We start from the raw sequence: 6,420 nt of genomic DNA, 5'->3' as shown, positions 1-6,420 counted from the left end.
TTGCGCGCCCTGGTGCGCACCAAGGAGCGCTCCGAAGTGTGCTCCAAGGTGCGGCGTGCACGAAGTCGGAGCCCGGTTTGCCCCGGGTGCGCACCTCGCGTGCACCTTCGCCGCGGTGGGCACCTTGGCTGGGTTGGGCACCATTGAGCGCTCCGAAGTGTGCTCCAAGGTGCGCACCATGGCCCTCCAAGGTGCGCAGCATGGCGTGCACGAAGTCGGAGCCCGGTTTGCCCCGGGTGCGCACCTCGCGTGCACCTTCGCCAGGGTGGGCACCTCGGTGCGCACACCTTCTCAATGTTTTCTTGCCTTTTCTGGAAATTGGTGAAGGCAGCGCATCAAAGGTGCGCACCTCGGTGTGCTCCGAGGTGCGAACCCGAGAGCGCTCCGAGGTGCCCACGAAGTCGAAAGTCGGGTTAATTGCATTGTTTTCCCCGGGTGCGCTCCGAGGTGCGCAACATCGGTGCGCACCAAGGAGGGCTCCGAAGTGTGCTCCAAGGTGCGCACGATTCGGAGCTCGGTTTGCCCGGGGTGCGCACACCTTGGCTGGGTTGCGCACCCTTTGTGCGCTCCAAGGTGCGCACGAAGTCGGAGCTCGGTTTGCCCCGGGTGCGCACCTTCGCCAGGGTGCGCACCTTGATGCGCACGCCTTGGCTGGGCTGCGCACCTTGGTGGGCGCCATGGTGCGCACCTTTCGTGCGCTCCAAGGTGCGCACGAAGTCGGAGCTCGGTTTGCCCCGGGTGCGCACCTTGGTGGGCGCCATGGTGCACTCCGAGGTGCCCAAGATTGGTGCGCACCAAGGAGCGCTCCGAAGTGCGCTCCAAGGTGCGCAGGTGCGCGCGAAGTCGAAAGTTGGGTTAATTGTCCGGTTTGCCTCGGGTGCGCACCTTGCGTGCACCTTCGCCAGGGTGGGCGCCTTGGTGCGCACACCTTGGCTGGGCTGCGCACCCGGGCGCGCACACCTTGGCACCCGCGTTTCCTTCATTTTAAATTTTTTTTTTTTACAATCTCTCAAGTGGGAAATTCTATAATCTCAACTTTTTTTGCCTTTTCAGGAAACTTTTGAATGGAGCGCATCATTGGTGCGCTCCGAAGTGTGCTCCAAGGTGCGCACCTCTGGTGTGCTCCAAAGCTCTCTCCAGCTGCGTGCACCTGCCCCGGCCGCGCACCCGGCCCCGCCCAGCTTCGCTCACCTGTCCCGGGCGTCTGGTGCGGAACCTTAGAGTAAGAAACATCACCGTGCACCTTGGCCAACGTGCGCGACTCGACCGAGCGCGCACTGGCCGAGGTGCACACCGATTTCACCTGGGTGCGCGCGCAGCACCTCGGGCGCACCGGGGTGCGCGCACAACGCCCGGGTTGCACCGTGGCCTGTGTGCTCGGGGCGCCTCGGGTGCGCGCTCGGTGTCGCCCCCCGCGCGCGCGGTAGTGCGGGCAGCGCACCCCGGCCCGGCCCGGCCCCGACGAGAACGCAAACGGGCAAAAGGTTTATTCAAATAGCATTGCGACGCCCGGCGAAAAACTAAAAAAGGGTGCAACACCGGGACTTCCCGGGAGGTCACCCATCCCAGTACTACTCCGGCCCAAGCGCGCTTAACTGCGGAGTTCTGATGGGATCCGGTGCACTAACGCTGGTATGATCGCACCCGTTATGAGCTTGTCGCAGTGTGTACTTAGCAAACCGCGACCCACGTGCGAATCCACCCCGGCCACCCACCCCCGTCGAGGTGCACACCCTCCCTCGCGAAGTGCGCCCCGTTCGCCAAGTGTGAGCCCTGCCCGGGTGCGCGCACCTTGCTAGGGCGTCGGGTGTGCACCCGGCCCGGCCTACGTGCGTGCACCTGGACGGGGCGTCGTGTGCGTGCAGTGTCCCGTCTGCAACGCGGTGCCCACACACCACCTCGGGCGCAACGACCTGCGCTCACATGTGGGCCGAGTGCACCTTGGTGCATGTTCGGGGCGCCTCGGGTGCACGCTCGATCTTGCCCCGGTGCACCAAGGCGCTCGGTTTGCCCCGGGTGCGCACTTGGTGCAAGGTGGGCACCCAAAATAGGGATCAAGCACCAAAACACAAGTTTCGGGATGCAAAATGGGACCCAAGGACCACAAATGCGTTCCAAGACCCATGATGGGTCCACGAGAACAAAAATGTGTTCCGAGACTTAATAAACAAATATTGGGTTTTAGGAGAAGAAACATGCTCTGATGCCCAAAACGAGAATCGACCCCGAAAAGGCCACAGGCCAAAAGTGGGATGCGAGACAAAAAAAAATGGGACCCGAGGACCAAAATTGGGTTCCCAGGTCGAAGACAGGGCAACCGGACAAGAAACGACCTCTAAGGCTCGAAATGAGTCCCGACGACTAAAACTTGACAAGAAGCACCCATCAGGCACCCAACTCGACACCCATGGGATGCCGACCCACCCGGGCTTCCACCTAGCACACCTTGGCACCCACCCACCCTCGCACCCAACCTCGCACCCAACTTAGCACCTTTGAACCCACATTGGCACTCACCCTGACCCTGGCACCTTGGAACCCACATTGGCACTCACCTTGACCCTGGCACCCACCTTTGCACTCACCTTGGGACCCACCCTGGCTCCCACCTCGGCACCCACCCAGACACCCACCTTGGTTCCTTGGCACCCACCTTGGATCCTTGGCACCCACCCCGACACCCACCTTGGCACGCAACTTGGCTACTTGCCACCCACCTTGGCTCCTTGACGCCCACCCCGACAACCACCCCGTGACCTACCCTGGCTAGGGTTGGTGCACACCCACCCTGGTGCCCACCTTGGCACCCACCCCATGACCCACCTTGGCACGCACCTTAGTACCCACCCCGTTACCCACCCTAGGACCCACCCCGTGACCCACCTTGGCCAGGGTGGGTGCCTTGGTGCGCACAACTTGCCTGGGCTGCACACCAGGGCGGGCTCAAGATGGCACCCGCGTTCCGTTTTTTTCACTATCTTTCAAAACGGAAATTTTAAAATCTCGTTTTTTTTTTTTTTTTGCCTTTTCTGGAAATTAGTGAAGGCAGCGCATCAAAGGTGCGCAATGCTGGTGCGAACCCGGGAGCGCTCCGATGTGTGCTCCAAGGTGCGGCGTGCACGAAGTCCGAGCCCGGCTTGCCCCGGGTGCGCACCTCGCGTGCACCTTCGCCGGGGTGAGCACCTTGGCTGGGTTGCGCGCCCTGGTGCGCACCAAGGAGCGCTCTGAAGTGTGCTCCAAGGTGCGGCGTGCACGAAGTCGGAGCTCGGTTTGCCCCGGGTGTGCACCTCGGGTGCGCACCTCGCGTGCACCTTCGCTGCGGTGGGCACCTTGGCTGGGTTGCGCGCCTTGGTGGGCACCATGCAGTGCACGAAGTCGGAGCCCGGTTTGCCCCGGGCGCGCACCTCCGCCAGGGTGGGCACCTTGGTGCGCACAACTTGCCTGGGCTGCGCACCAGGAAGGGCTCAAGATGGCACCCGCGTTCCGTTTTTTTCACTATCTTTCAGAACGGAAATTTTAAAATATCGTTTTTTTTTGCCTTTTCTGGAAATTAGTGAAGGCAGCGCATCAAAGGTGCGCAACGCTGGTGCGAACCTGGGAGCGCTCCGATGTGTGCTCCAAGGTGCGGCGTGCACGAAGTCGGAGCCCGGTTTGCCCCGGGTGCGCCCTGGTGGGCACCATGGTGCGCACCAAGGAGCGCTCCGAAGTGTGCTCCAAGGTGCGGCCTGCACGAAGTCGGAGCCCGGTTTGCCCCGGGCGTGCACCGCGGGTGGGCACCTTGGTGCGCATGCCTTGCCTGGGCTGCGCACCAGGGCGGGCTCAAGATGGCACCCGCGTTCCGTTTTTTTCACTATCTTTCAAAACGGAAATTTTAAAATCTCATTTTTTTTTGCCTTTTCTGGAAATTAGTGAAGGCAGCGCATCAAAGGTGCGCACCTCGCTGCCCACCACGGTGCGCAACGCCGGTGGGCACCCGGGAGTGCTTCGAAGTGTGCTCCAAGGTGCTGCGTGCACGTTGTCGGAGCCCGGTTTGCCCCGGGTGCGCACCTCGCGTGCACCTTCGTCGGGGTGGGCACCTTGGCTGGGTTTGCCCCGGCTGCGCTCCGAAGCGGGGTTATTGGAGCGCCGCCTCTTTTTTTGTCGGAGCGTTTGGTGGGGTTTCTCGCATTGGCTCTTCCCAGGCCCGGTTGCCACCCTGGCGCGCACGAAGTCGGAAGTAGGGTTAATTGCCCGGGTGCGCACCTTTGCCAGGGTGGGCACCTTACCTGGGCTGTGCACCAGGGCGGGCTCAAGATGGCACCCGCGTTCCGTTTTTTTCACTATCTTTCAAAACGGAAATTTTAAAATCTCCTCTTTTTTTTGCCTTTTCTGGAAATTAGTGAAGGCAGCGCATCAAAGGTGCGCACCTCGCTGCCCACCTTGGTGTGCTCTGAGGTGCGCACCCGGGAGCGCTACGAAGTGTGCTCCAAGGTGCGGCGTGCACGTTGTCGGAGCCCGGTTTGCCCCGGGTGCGCACCTCGCCTGCACCTTGGCCGGGGTGGGCACCCTGGCTGGGTTTGCCCAGGGTGCGCTCCGAAGCGGGGTTACTGGAGCGCCCCCTCTTTTTTTGTCAGAGCGTTTGGTGGGGTTTCTCGCATTGGCTCTTCCCAGGCCCGGTTGTTGGGTGCGCTCCCACCCTGGCGCGCGCGAAGTTGGAAGTTGGGTTAATTGCCCGGGCGCGCACCTTCGCCAGGGTGGGCACCTTGGTGCGCACACCTTGGCTGGGCTGCGCACCAGGGCGGGCTCAAGATGGCACCAGCATTCCCTTTTTCTCACTATCTTTCAAAACGGAAATTTTAAAATCTCGTTTTCTTTTGCCTTTTATGGAAATTAGTGAAGGCATCGCATCAAAGGTGCGCACCTCGCTGCCCACCTTGGTGTGCTCCGAGGTGCCCACCACGGTGCGCTCCGAGGTGCCCACCACGGTGCGCAACGCCGGTGCGAACCCGGGAGCGCCCCGATGTGTGCTCCAAGGTGCGGCGTGCACGAAGCCGGACCCCGGTTTGCCCCGGGTGCGCACCTCGCGTGCACCTTGGTGCGCACACCTTGGCTGGGTTGCGCGGCCTGGTGGGCACCATGGTGCGCACCAAGGAGCGCTCCGAAGTGTGCTCCAAGGTGCGGCGTGCACGAAGTCCTAGCCCGGTTTGCCCCGGGTGCGCACCTTCGCCGCGGTGGGCACCATGGCGTGCACGAAGTCGGAGCCCGGTTTGCCCCGGGTGCGCACCTCGCGTGCACCTTCGCCGGGGTGGGCACCTCGGCTGGGTTGCGCGCCCTGGTGCGCACCAAGGAGCGCTCCGAAGTGTGCTCCAAGGTGCGGCGTGCACGAAGTCGGAGCCCGGTTTGCCCCGGGTGCGCACCTTCGCCGCGGTGGGCACCCTGGTGCGCACCATGGCGTGCACGAAGTCGGAGCCCGGTTTGCCCCGGGTGCGCACCTCGCGTGCACCTTCGGCGGGGTTGCGCGCCCTGGTGCGCACCAAGGAGCGCTCCGAAGTGTGCTCCAAGGTGCGGCGTGCACGAAGTCGGAGCCCGGTTTGCCCCGGGTGCGCACCTCGCGTGCACCTTCGGCGGGGTTGCGCGCCCTGGTGGGCACCATGGTGCGCACCAAGGAGCGCTCCGAAGTGTGCTCCAAGGTGCGGCGTGCACGAAGTCGGAGCCCGGTTTGCCCCGGGTGCGCACCTCGCGTGCACCTTCGCCGCGGTGGGCACCATGGCGTGCACGAAGTCGGAGCCCGGTTTGCCCCGGGTGCGCACCTCGCGTGCACCTTTGCCGCGGTGGGCACCATGGCGTGCACGAAGTCGGAGCCCGGTTTGCCCCGGGTGCGCACCTCGCGTGCACCTTCGCTGGGGTGGGCACCTCGGCTGGGTTGCGCGCCCTGGTGCGCACCAAGGAGCGCTCCGAAGTGTGCTCCAAGGTGCGGCGTGCACGAAGTCGGAGCCCGGTTTGCCCCGGGTGCGCACCTCGCGTGCACCTTCGCCGCGGTGGGCACCATGGCGTGCACGAAGTCGGAGCCCGGTTTGCCCCGGGTGCGCACCCCGCGTGCACCTTCGCCGGGGTGGGCACCTCGGCTGGGTTGCGCGCCCTGGTGCGCACCAAGGAGCGCTCCGAAGTGTGCTCCAAGGTGCGGCGTGCACGAAGTCGGAGCCCGGTTTACCCCGGGTGCGCACCTCGCGTGCACCTTCGCCGCGGTGGGCACCTTGGCTGGGTTGGGCACCATTGAGCGCTCCGAAGTGTGCTCCAAGGTGCGCACCATGGCCCTCCAAGGTGCGCAGCATGGCGTGCACGAAGTCGGAGCCCGGTTTGCCCCGGGTGCGCACCTCGCGTGCACCTTCGCCAGGGTGGGCACCTCGGTGCGCACACCTTCTCAATGTTTTCTTGCCTTTT

At 63.9% G+C, this 6,420-nt stretch overlaps 1 non-coding gene across 1 annotated transcript; it reads right to left on the bottom strand.

The window, feature by feature from the left end:
- Nucleotides 1–1,527: 1,527 nt before the first annotated feature.
- Nucleotides 1,528–1,646, bottom strand: LOC131861733 (5S ribosomal RNA). Its single transcript, XR_009360765.1, has one exon. It is a non-coding gene; the product is annotated as a 5S ribosomal RNA (ribosomal RNA).
- Between the last annotated feature and the right edge of the window lie 4,774 nt (nt 1,647–6,420).

The sequence above is a fragment of the Cryptomeria japonica genome, unplaced genomic scaffold, assembly GCF_030272615.1.
Source record: "Cryptomeria japonica unplaced genomic scaffold, Sugi_1.0 HiC_scaffold_32, whole genome shotgun sequence".
Lineage (NCBI taxonomy): Eukaryota > Viridiplantae > Streptophyta > Pinopsida > Cupressales > Cupressaceae > Cryptomeria > Cryptomeria japonica.
Note: the sequence above shows the minus strand (reverse complement) of the source record. Positions and strands in the feature narration are given on the sequence as shown.